Source organism: Watersipora subatra, chromosome 3 (assembly GCF_963576615.1).
Source record: "Watersipora subatra chromosome 3, tzWatSuba1.1, whole genome shotgun sequence".
NCBI lineage: Eukaryota > Metazoa > Bryozoa > Gymnolaemata > Cheilostomatida > Watersiporidae > Watersipora > Watersipora subatra.
Genome location: NC_088710.1, coordinates 21,669,568 through 21,683,553, shown reverse-complemented (window position 1 = coordinate 21,683,553; position 13,986 = coordinate 21,669,568).

The window sequence follows — 13,986 nt, the reverse complement described above, 5'->3', positions numbered from 1 at the left end:
CTAAAATCATACAAATACTTATAAAGACCTGAGTTGATGGTTTGTACTAATGCGTACATTTATTTACTGTCAATAGACTCCACCTGACTCAGTTATTCTGTGCCATCATGTTGTGCCTCAGCAAACACGAATACTATTGTATTTCTCCTTAAACTGTAAGAGTTACGATATTGGAATCTGAAGAATCCAGGTGTATCGAACAGCGTATCACTTACATGTAAAGAATTTGAAATTACCTTTAAAACACGCTGCAAAGCTTGTAATAACAGTTTTTTGAGTGTAGCTGCCATCTTACTCTCTAGACAATATTAGTTATCACTATGTTTTTATGACACGTATGAAGACACGCTATGGATATTCACGTGATACTGACTGACTCCGGCACCTTGTTGAAAAAAGGTAAGGAATTGCTTGATGTAAGTTAATAACCTTGCGACACAGTGTGCGACGCATGTGTTACCGGCGCAAACACGTGAAACTCGATCAAGAAAAAATGACGGAAGTATTGAAAATGTTTAAAATTGAATAGCTGGCACGGTATTTTAATGCGCATCATTCGCAAGTGCTATTTCCATAACTCGCAAACATGACGGATTTGATAAAGTTTGCGAATTGCAAAACTCGCTTAGCTCGCGAGATTTATGCAGTTTCCATGATGTTGTTAACTTATGGATTGGCTCAAATTTGCGAATTATGCGCGTCATGGAAACATAGTGTATCACTTGCGGGCATAGTACTTAAACTGCATATACGTGTATATGAAAGATATATTATTCAATATATGTATTGCTAGTGAAATGGTTGCGCAGTCATAAATACCGATTTTAATTTTGATTGTAATTTTAGATTTTTAATCATTATTTTTAAAAAAACTACATTTGGAAGTTTCAGAAATAACTGATTACTCGCCACTAATGATGTAGATTTTCTATAAATAGAAATGTCAGCGGAAACCACCCACACCTTATCATAGTATTATAAGATAAATTTAAAAGATGCGTGTCATGCTTAGATAACACTCCTAGTGTCTGGGTTACCCACTGAAAGGCACTGATTATAATAGCAGCTCTGCAAAGCTGTCAGTTGTGTTATATCAACTAAATGACAGGCAAAAATTTCATTTCTACAAACACGATTTATACCCAGACAGTGCAATGGTTTAAACATGTAGTATTAAATACAATTTTATTTTTAAAAAATGTCATATAGATATTTTGAAAGGAGAGTTATTTGTTCAATAATAGCCAGAGCCTGGCTCATGACTGAGGTGCAGCTATTCAAAGTAAAGCTAAACGTATTTAGTTAGTGTCTCAGTAGGAGAACATTGTCATAGTTATCTGGAAATATTAGGTGACCAAAGTCCAAACATGCCAGTCAACCAATGCCTTCCCTGATGGAGGAAAATTAATGACTATGTTCCCAAGTATCTGCTCTTGATGACAATATGATGACAGAATTCTATCTGTGGTCGAATAATCTACCTGCGCCGCTGAGCTGTAGCAAATATTCATCCTCTTCTGTATAGCTCTAACTATCCAGTGGCTAGCATGTCTAGTGACAACTTCTTCCTTCTCTATCATAGTCAAAGGAGAATGTACAAAAAAATTTTAACAACATCTTAGAACCATTTGGTTCATTTTGGCCTTTGAACTCTTCTGGGACTCAGGCATCAATAGTGGCCAGTTCCTGACTAACGATTGAGGTGATAGCTATTCAAACTAAAACTACATGTATGTAATCAGCTGGCACCCGCATTGTTAAACATTGTCATAGCTGTTTAGAAATATTAAGTGATCAAACTCTGTATATATTAGAGCCTGTGTAACTTTGTATTGCAAGACTTTGTTAGTATTTTTATACGTAATTAATTTGTTTAAAAACCCTTTAGTGAAAAGCTTTTATGACAAGACTCCATGATTTAAAAATGCTCAACTTTTGTCAAACTGTGAAGTCATTTGAATTTTTCAAGTGCTACAAAAACTAGTTAAAAAAATTCAGCAGGACCATATTTAATGGGCAACTATCAACCACTGACATTTATGAAAAATTCAAGGAGAAAGCAACTCCAGTAGTATGATACCTGTGTAGTATGATACTGCATACTACCAGTGTTCGCAGTATTATACATGTACTTATCATGGTAAGACATGTGTTGGGTGCTTGCTTACTGCTTTGTATGAGTTGATGACTTAGAATTTGCTTGAATAAAAGAAAGTTTTATTTAAAGGTATTATTAATGGAAGAATATAATTGTTAACCTAAAATCACCGATCTCAAAAGATTACATTAGTTTTATGTCACTTTAGTATAAAAATATTGCTATTTGAGTAGCTTGCAGTATTAAAGAATAGATCACAAGGAAGAGCGTATATTATACCGATGTTAATTGACATTCAACGTACCAATTGAAAAAATGGCGATGTGACACGCTTACTACCTTTAAAAACCATGTCAATATATTTTCGCATGTAGATACTCATTCATTGGGCAAATACCTCTATTTTTAAAATATTCATATAATGGACACTAAGAGAGTTATTTAGTTATGATGCCTAATATTTCTAGACAACTATAACACTGTTCTACTACCGAGACACCAACTAACTAAATACAGCACAAAAGGTTTTACTTTGAATAGCTATCACCTCAACCGTTAGCCAAGGTCTGGCTCCTATTGGTGCTTGAGCTTCCCGAGTGCCTGCATGGTTCTAAAGCCAAAATGAACCAAATGGTTCTACAATATTGTTAAAAGTTTTTTGTATATTTTCCTTGATAGAGAAGGAAGGATTTGTCACTAGACATGCTAACCACTGGATAGTTAGAGCTATACATAAGATGATGAATATTTATTACAGATCAGTGGCGTAGGTAAATTATTGACCGCAAATAGAATTGTCTCATCATATAGCCATCGAGAGCAGATACTTGGGAACATAACCGTTAATCTTTCTCCGTCAGTGTAGGTATTGTTGTTGCCTGCCATGTCTGTTGGCTGCTGAGTCCTTTCTATATTGTTGTTTTGGATTAAGGTTGTCCTACAGAGTGCCAGGTATCTCTGCAACAGAGAAGTTTCATGTCTCATCGTTAGTTTGTCTATTAAAAAGTGTCGATAAGTATACAAGTACAGAGGTGATCATAACTATGGGGATTGCGCGACATTAGCTGGACTACAGCGCACCTATGGCTTCATCATCATTATCTCGTGCTCAGGTTGAGTGAATTTTGCTATAGTTTTTCATTTTCTCATTAATTTGTATTTAACCTGATATATTTACTAATATGCAGTTTATTTTTCTGTATTGTTTCTGTCGATAAAAATAAATAAATAAATAAATAAACACACTCGCACACACTTAGAAACTTTTTTGGTGTTCTTTGTCATTAAACACACTTTCTTAATTACCACAGACCATACATACTATACATATTTGAGAAGGAAGTCTTGTACACACTTTGTCTGACACCGAAAGCAGTCTTAAGAAATGTAATCTACTTTTGGGCACAAATTTTAACCTATCCTATGATTGATAATAAGGGTTGTCCAACTATATATTAAGACACTGCTAATATTCTAAAGGTCAACAATTTACTTTTAAATAGTTCTATGTATCCGTATGTTCAAGAACCATGTTAAATTTGACCAATGTTTTTCGATGAATATGAATTTAGTTTTTTATTGTTTTTTTGTTGCGAAGAGATACAGCTAAACGTATGTTACACCAAAACCAGGCTAAAAAGGCAAATATTAGCTAATAGGTAATAAAATTCATGTGTAGAACACTCTTTGCTTTTCATTGATGTGCATATTGTCGTAGTTAATAAATACTTAATAGTTAATAAATATTTAATTAACTATGAATTGATAACATGTATATTTCACGCAGTCCGACAATTGCTGTCACTACTGTATCTGTTCCCATATCCAGTACGACCGTCACACTATTAATAGCCCATCCTTAACATTTTAATGTATTGAAATTTATTTTAAAACAATATTTTATTTATAATCAATTGCCATGTATAAGTCAAAATTCAAATTTAAAATTTGCTGTTGTTTGTACAGCTATGGTACTCTTTATAACATGAACTCTGGGAAACTCAAGCGAGAAATTTATCTGAAATCAAAATACAGTCAACCCCTCATTTGTTAGAGCTAATACAGACTGAGCTATACCTGGACATTGCAAATTGAATACTTTACTGTATATTAAACAGCCTATATTGTCTCTTACATATACTTTTAGGATACAATATACATATACAGTATACATGTGAGGGTAAAATATGGTTATAACTGTAATAGGGTACTTTCTACTTATGAATTGGCTGTCGGAAGAAAGTACTTTCGTAAGAAGAGGTTCCACTGTACCTAAAATAGGGTACGATATAATATTAATAGCAGTAATAACAACAAACACACATTACAGTGCACCACTGTTTGGAAACTCTTCATCAGTTGCAAGAGCAATTCATTGTTCAAAGTAGTTATTCTTTGGACAGACACAGTTGCATGGGGCAATCATCCGAATCTCAAACGTTGTCTGGACAATTGCAAGTGCGGGGAAGTGAAGTCTGAAGAAGCAGAGTTCAGTGTATAAAGCCTGGTTTCCATATGACAGCGCAAGGGCGCGCAACAAGGCGCACGATGTCGTGCGTAGGCCTGCTGGGATGTGGAAACGTCAACGCACAACGATCGCGCGACGTGCATACGCTGATCGCAAGGATCCAACAGAATGGATCCTTGCGACGGGTGCGCCCAGTGATGTATCTCACAATACACCGCTCGACCTTTTCAACCTATCCCACAATTCAAACGGAGAGCTGTTTTCCAAAGAAATCGGTCCCTCGTACGAAAGAATAAGCCTGGTTTTCCTATGACAGCGCAAGCGCAAGATCGCAACAGAGAGCTGTTTCCGAAGAAATCGGTCTCCCGTACAAAAAAGTAAGGAAATTACCCACCCTATCCAATGCAAGCATGGCGCCTACGCGTGCTATGGGAACGCTGGGTCGCAGCCCAAGAAATGCATTGCGCACGATCATTGGGCCACGCACGATTATTGCGCTATCATATGGAAACCAGGCTTTACAAACATGAGTTATAAATATTTGGTCATAATACGGCACAATATTACTAATCTCATGTAGTGAGCAGTCGGTTAAACACAATGTCCTCACCCATATGTTCCCAAGTATCTGCTCTTGATGACTATATGATGAGACAATTCTATTTGTGGTAAAATAATCTACCTACGCCGCTGATCTGTAGCAAATATCCATCATCTTCTGCATAGCTCTTACTATCCAGTGATTAGTATGTCTAGTGACAAACCCTTCCTTCTTTATCATGGTCAAAGAAAAATGTACAATAAACTTTTAACAACATTTTTCACAATGTCATTCAACTGGATCGACAAAGTGTTAGTATTTGGTATAAAGTGCTGTGGGTTTTTGGGGAAGTAGGAATATAAGGGATGGTCAGGAAGATTGGAGATTTGATCTTAGCGTTTGCTGAAGAACTTGGCATCCACCAAGTTCACTGTTGATGATGCTGAAGAGAACATTTCAGCCAAACAATTTGAGTGACAGAAGATTAACTTGTGTAGCAGGTACACAATAACTCAGTAGTTTCAGGCCAAATTTATATTGTGTTCAAATGGATCATTGCGTTACCATAGCTTTACTCCGAGTTCTGTATTTTCATAACAGGAACTATTATAAATAACAAAAAATATGAATATTTTATGAGTATTCTCAGAAAGAATACTTTAATGATGTGAGAAGAGAACATATTCATTATTTATAGATTACTAGTTGACTGGAATTCTGCAGACATAATAGCTGCTTTTTATTCCCCCTCCCTCCTTCCTCTCTCAGTCAACTCTCTTTCTCACACTCAACTCTGCCGCTAACTTCGGTATCAATTTTATATAATTATGTTCCTAGAAATTAAATACATCTATGAACGACAACAAAAGCATTTTTCTTCTGCTTCACTGGTTATTGTCACCATAAACTTGGCAAATGACATCAAGCTCACATTTAACCTCAAATTAAAAACAACGACTTTAAATTTTTCAAGCGTAACTCACATGAATACGGTGGAACCTCTAACTCACTTGAATGTATGTACAGTGGAACCTCTAACTCACATGAATGTATGTACAGTGGAACCTCTAACTCACATGAATGTATGTACGGTGGAACCTCTAACTCACATGAATGTATGTATGGTGGAACCTCTAACTCACATGAATGTATGTACGGTGGAACCTCTAACTAACATGAATGTATGTACAGTGGAATCTCTAACTCACATGAATGTATGTACGGTGGAACCTTTAACTCACATGAATGTATGTACAGTGGAACCTCTAACTCACATGAATGTATGTATGGTGGAACCTCTAACTCACATGAATGTATGTACAGTGGAATCTCTAACTCACATGAATGTATGTACAGTGGAACCTCTAACTCACATGAATGTATGTACAGTGGAACCTCTAACTCACATGAATTTATGTACAGTAGAACCTCTAACTCACATGAATGTATGTATGGTGGAACCTCTAACTCACATGAATGTATGTATGGTGGAACCTCTAACTCACATGAATGTATGTACAGTAGAACCTCCAACTACAAAATGAATTTGCTTCAGAAAACTTTTCGCCAGTCAAAGATTTTGAAAGCAAAAGCTGATTTTAGCATGTGAATGCTATAATCCATTCCAAGCCTCCACAAAACTCAATATAGCATTTGTATAAATTTAAAACACGTTTAATGGTTAAAGTTTGTGACAAAAATGTGTTAGAACTGTATTACTTCAGAATGAATAGAAAAAGTACAAATAGAAAAAAAAACGAAAAACAATGAATAAAAATTACTAACGGTACCTTTGTTTGTTTGTTTGTTTACATTTGGCATTGGCTGTCTAGACAAGGCTAAGTAAAGATCATAGAGAGAAGGACAGCAGTTGGAAGAGGGGGATGTTGTATTACTATCTTGGTTATGTTTTGCCCAAAATGTAATAGAAAGAACTATGTACATTGGCACAAACTGAACAACTATATCATCATACAGAAAACACAGAACTTGGGTTGCTAGAAACAAAAGTTGTCTTACTTTGTATGTAATACATCATAACTCCAAATTATACCGCAAGCATATACCAAGTACCTGTTGTGTACTGCCTTTTGCTAGCTAATGAAAATTAGAGAGACGTTGTACGTTGTACCAAAGGGAAGTAAATAGTCAAAAACACGAAACTAACAGGCCAAAGTATGAAAGGATGTTCAGCCTTTCGCATCTAAAAATATTTTTCATAAAAGTTGAAGCAAAGTTTCTAAAACAAGTTGTTTTGTAGCTCATAAAATCCATAGGTAGAGGCTCTACGGTACCAGGTCAAAGAGGTCAACAAGTTGAAAGCCATAGACATACTATGTTTACTAGCTTGTGACTTCCCATAAGTTACTATTTTTAAAGAATTTATAATAACCACAATTTGGAATAGTAGCATAATCAAGCACCTGCTTTTACTAGTCATTATCATATAACAATATAGCATATGTGATTGTGGTAGGCCTGCTCACCTATTGACACTTGGGTGTCAAATATAATAACAGACCTCTGCACTTCATGCAGGCCACTTTGTGAAACGATTAAATTTCCTTCTAGTAATCTAGTATGACTCAGCAAAACTTCCATCCTGTTTGAGAATATAAGTCGGCAACCCTGTCTTCACACAACAGAGTACACAGTTTTTTATAACGATATCTTAGTGGTGCCAGCATATTATCACTGTCATGACATAACCTTTGATTTATGAAGGTATTTACAGACATAAATCAGTGGGAGCCTATGAACGGTGTAAATGAGCAAGCTGTGAGTTAAAAGTGTCGATAAACCACGAGTAGGTTTAACAATTCTTTTCATTTTTGCCTAGACAAGTTACTTCTTATAGTTTACTAGAGAATTATTTTTGCATTATGCAGTAATAAGCTTTTTGACCTAAGTATTGCCAATACTGCGTGCTGTTGCAATACTTAAGGCCCGGCCATATGTCACGAATTATTCGTTCAATCTGACCGAATTCACGAATTGCACAGAATTCACAGATTTATTCGGCCAAATATCACAGAATCGTCTGAGCCATGCATGCACACCGAATTCGTCAACGAAACGCTTTTAATTGGCTAACCAATTTTTTTAGCGAGCACGATTCTAGCAGCTTTGACAATTGGTATAGTCCAAGACACGTACGACGACACACAATAAAAGTATCAGCGCGATATGACTTGATACATACAATGCAACTGCATATATGCGCTATTGTTGGTTCTCTCTCGTCGGTTCACCATGGCAAGAGCTTCTCATCGTGTATCCAGTATTTCTTTTAGATGTTTTAGAAGCTATAAATTGTTTCTTTTTCAATAATAATAATTTCTTTCTATGCAGCAAAAGCTCCGTCGCAAAAACAGTCGCTATCTCTAGCGCATACATGCAGTTGCATCGTATGTATAAAGTCATATCGCGGTGATACTTTTATTGTGTGTCGTCGTACGTGTCTTGGACTATACCAATTGTCAAAGCTGCTAGAACCGTGCTCGCTAAAAAAATTAGTTAGCCAATTAAAAGCGTTTCGTTGACGAATTCGGTGTGCATGCACAGCTCAGACGATTCTGTGATATTCCGCCAAATAAATCTGTGAATTCTGTGAAATTCGTGAATTCGGTCAGATTGAACGAATAATTTGTTACGTGTGGCCGGACCTTTAGGCTATTTTTGGCAGTACACAATCCACTTGGTTACACATATTAATATTCTCTGTATGTCATTCTTGACTTCACATAATTTTCATTTGTTGAAAAAGTTGTTACTACAAAATCATTTTAGTACAAACATTTGCTAAAAACTATTTTTTTCTCATCAAGTTTATTTTAATTAAATTAAAAGCCCCCACATTTCTAAGAACTTAGCTAGCAGGAGACTGTTAGGCACTTAATACAGATATTGTCCTAATATGAACCTATCTACTTGTGAATGATTGTCCCCCGCCACAAGTTTGAAGTAAACCCAGCATGCTAAACCGATTTCCTTCTCACCAAAGACTGGTTCACACTACATAACAGTATATCGGCTTTAATCCCACAGTGCATCAGTGATGGTTTGTGAAAACATTATTAATACTTTTACAACACCGTGCATTCACATCGGAGAGTAGTTCAAGATATGGTGTTCTCATTATACAATGCAGTTATGAAAACACTAGTCTTGCAGCAGTTATGTGAAATACTAGTCTTGCAGCAACACTCGAGAAGGGAAATATAGGTCAAGCAATCCACAACAGCCAATCACCATCACCGAAATGGTGCACAAGTTGTCATGGGTGTTTGGTGAAATATTGGTAGAGTTTGACAGCTGCAATGTCTCTCGACATATCTGTGTTGCCTCGGCGATGACATCAGTTCATGGTCCACATAGTTGATGAATAATCGCTGAGAAGACAACTTCTACAAATGGCGATACAGCATGATCCAGCCTTTAGTAAAAATGAAAACGGCTTAGTATGTTGAGGCTAGGGTTAGACATGTCTTGTTTTATTGATCACAAAACCATAACAAACATCTATTCCGTCACAGCAACATACTACATCCACTATCGTATGTTTCAGTTTATGAACTTTCTGTTACTACAATCTACAGTTCACCATCTCGACCCCTCTGTAATACTATTAGATTACTAACTTGTAAAACTTTTTTTTCAACTAACTCAATAATTTCTTTTGTTTGTCCTCTCATTTTTTGACTTTTGGCATGTAATGGAAAACATCATTTGTTGATGACTACCCATGAATGATAAGATAACTCCAACAACAGCAGACACGACTCTGCCAATTTTGATGTTGATGACTACCCATGCCAATAAACACTTAAACAGTTATACACACATGTTTCTATTTTGGATGAAAGAGCACCTTAACAAAACAATTCACTTTGAAACTGTGTTAGATATATCAATACAGTTAGAGGCCAACAGTCTGTGAATTTAATTTCTTAGTATAGGTAATGGGTGTCAGGGTGGCCTAGTGGGTAGCGTCTTTGACTGTCAACCATGGGACAGTCAAAGACACACATTCTGAGTGTTTAGAACCATGATGACAGCTCTAATTGATCATCAAAAACGGTGAGATTATCTATGTTTACTGCTAAGGAGTGTGCAGTTGGACTAGTAATGAATAATAAGATAACTCCAACAACAGCAGACACGACTCTGCCAATTTTTTAATGTAGCATTTAAAGGCAGGCTTCTAAGATATATTTTTGGGTTATCAGTAGTGGTTTGGTTATACAGACATATACACCACACTGATTAACTCTTTCGCTACCCAATTAATATTTTTACCTAGTCAATTAAATATTCCGTGAAACCTAATATTTGACAATGGCGTTTATAAGTTGTCACAAAAAGCTCTATGAAAGAAATTTTGATACCAAGTTATTCGGCATCAAATTTTACATCAGCTGATGCTATAAAATATTTCTGCAAATGTTTTTTGAACTTGAGCATTTTGTCCGTCTTTCCCTTAGTACTGGGACTAGCAACTTTAATGTGTTCTGAGTCGTAGAGGGTTATTACTATTACTATTGCTTACGCATTACTATTATTGTTGTTATTAAAAATAAAATAATCACTAGATCCTAGTTCTAGTTCCTAGAACTATTATGCAATAGTAATCAACAGAATTCAATTGAACCGCAATTGGTGAAGCTTTCGCAGCTGTAATGCTTCTGACACCAGTTGTCATTGCGGAGAAAAAAATGTGATAAGAAATTAGCCAGTTTGCAAAGATATTCTCAGCTTAGCCTGGACTGCAAATGTTTTCTATTGGCTCAGCGTGTGCAGAAAGGTCTTTCATTTTGTTCAAGTACAGATACGATAGGTTAATTAATTAACTACACCATAATCAGAAACGTTTAGTGAGCAGCCTACTAAGGCGATGCGGCTCCTGGCCAGACTACAGCACTACATAACTCATAGTACGCGGTGAGTTGAAAAGTCTAAATGCTGGCAACAGCACAACTTGTATTGTGCTGGTATTTGTTCTATATGGTTTTACGTTACGTGACCTATTTCCTCACTCTATTAAGTTCAAATGCACTTTTTCATTTTATGAATTTGCTTGCTATAATAAAACCATCAATGCTATGAGTTTTTGTACCTAATGAGAATGTAGAAAAAATTGCTACAGGTAAAAGGAACCTTGAAGGTTAACTTGGTTATACAAACACCAGCACTGTGTCATCGCAGGGTAGTACGCAGTAATTTGGAAGCGCAATGGTTGTAACCAAGTCAACTCAATATTTGATTCTGTGATGAGTGTTCACAGAAATGTGCTCTGCATATATGTACCGTGTAATGCAAGAGTTCCTACTGCATTTAGCAATGTGTAATGCGCACTAACAACACTCTTACTGCTTCTAGCACTGTGCAGTAGCTGGTACCACCACTGCAACAATGCTGCTTGCTATGCATTAGAAATAGTTGTACTGCATGTATACTGCGTACTGCACAGTAACAACATTACTCAATGCAATGATATTGCATACTGCGTGTCTGTGACACGCTACTGCTGATGCAACTACATAGACATACAGGTAAAAATTTACGGCAACTGTAATGCATTTTCATCTGAGCTTCAGTGAGTACTTATCAATGCCCTGTTACACTTTTTCGTAGCTGTCGCGATTCTGATAAATATACAGTAAGTATACTAAAAAAATGATATATACTAAAGTAAAATTTACTAAAAAATAACTTTTTTAAAGCAAAATAAGTAAGTACTGGCGAGCTAAAGGTTCAGTGAAACTGCTCAAGGTAATGTTTTTATTATTAGTGCTCCAATGCACTGGCATAACAGACAGGTTAGCCTATAATTGGCAGAGCTAGCAGGTGCTTGCAGGTTCTCAGTGCTAGTTAGTTGTCAAATGCTTTAAGTACAAAAAACTATTGCTATAAAAGAAGAAAGATTCCCAAAATATTGAAATGGTTTTTAAAAATAAGCGTGTGGAACTCTATATGCTCCAGATTTTAATAAACATTTCTGGTGCAGGTGAGACAGTTTTCATACAAGTGAGGCTCAAAAAAGCCGCACGGAACACCATCTAGATGCGAGTACCGTAATAAAGATTATCTAGTTGCTTTAAAGTGGTTTCAACAGTGGTTTAAAAATTAGTTACGACATTATTCATAGATGGCAGTAGTGAGGGACTGGAGAAAGAGGCTTTTTATCTGTTTTAGTCTATGATTTCAAATCCAGTTTGTATATGAATAATAGCTGATACAGTCAACCTCCTTTAAAGACTGGGCTCTATCTAGACGTTGAATATTGAGTGCTGTACTGTATATTAAATAGCCTACATTGTTTAGCGCACATACTCCTAGGCTGCAATATACATATACAGTGTACACGAGAGAGTAAAATATGATTATACTTGCACTGAAGTACAGTATAATATTGATAGCAGTAATAACAACATATGAAGGCTACACTTCAACACTCACTCAGGCGCATGTGTTGCTAATGTCAGATGTTGCAAGAGCCACCTGTTAGTCAGAGTTGTCATTCTTCAGACCGATACAGCCTCGTCGGACAATGTCTGCATCCGTGCATTGCTCAGACAAGTGAAAGTCTGACAAAGTCAAGTCCAAAAAAGTGGGCAGGGGTCGACTGTAATAGTCACATTATTTTGTCCTCTTTGTTGCTTTACCTGAACAAAGGTCTACACTAGTGCTAGGCACAGGCAAAAACACTTGTTGCACTCGCGAGTTTATCTTCTCTCGAGTCTCGGGTGATAGAAATGTTGAGTATTTCGATCTTGCAGGCTCGGATTTTGACTTGTGAGTTTGGGTCCTGGTACACGAATCCGTCGAGTAGAGTGGACCAAAATTTGGTCTATTGCACCACTATGCAGTCTATGAGCACTGTTTAACAACCCGCCTGTTAAAGTTGCGAGCACAAACATCGGTCGATAGAAAATAGTGAAAAATAAGAAATTGAATAGAATTATAATTGCATTGTAAATTTTAAGATACGCCGATGTGTTTCAAAATTTAAGACATGAATCGCATATCAACAAACCCAATACCCAAAAACCTGTTGGCCAAGAAGTACTCGTGCTCAGCATTAGTCTACACTATCACTTCTCTGTTCATCTTGTCGATGACAAGGCACATGCTGCCTATATCTACAGTAAAACAAAAACAGTTCTTGTGAATGATCTTCACCTATGTAGTCGCAAAGAAACGACAAGTTAGCCTGGCAATCTTAGTTTCCTACATCAAATTTTAATGTAAAAAGCTCGTAGTCCTCAACTTGAGGTATTGCTGAGGTCCTGTCAACCACCCGTGTCAAACACTGTAGAATCGAGGCTAATGATAATTTGGTTCTATGTATATAAGCTGTCTAGGCAGTTGTTTGAAGAGTTGCTATTATCAGTGTTCTCTTGCTATCTGTTTGTGTCTATTTGGTGATACCACTTTATTAATCCTGACAGAAAAAGGCCTGAGATGGCTGAGAAACAGTGTCAAACACCAACTGCCAACCACCAACTCGTTCATAAAACGACATCCTAACCCGTTTAGTGAGACGAGATGCAATGGATACATTGGGTGATATGAGTCAATACCTGGGTTAATAAAAGTATAGCGACTCTCCATTGCTCACAACTGGTCGAGTTGAGAGCATTTACCAAGACAATTATTATATTCACAACTCTACGAAGGAAAAATGAATCAGGGTAAATCAAATTGAGATACAAAGACGTAGCCAAGCGTAACATGAAGTTGCAGGAACTAGACGCAACTAGAAGGCAGAAAACAGAGTTGCTTGGAAGGGAATGATGTAGTAAAGTCTAAACCATAAGACAGTCATTGTCGAAATGATCGACTGAGAGAGAGATGATTGGTCAGGACGATTGGAGATGT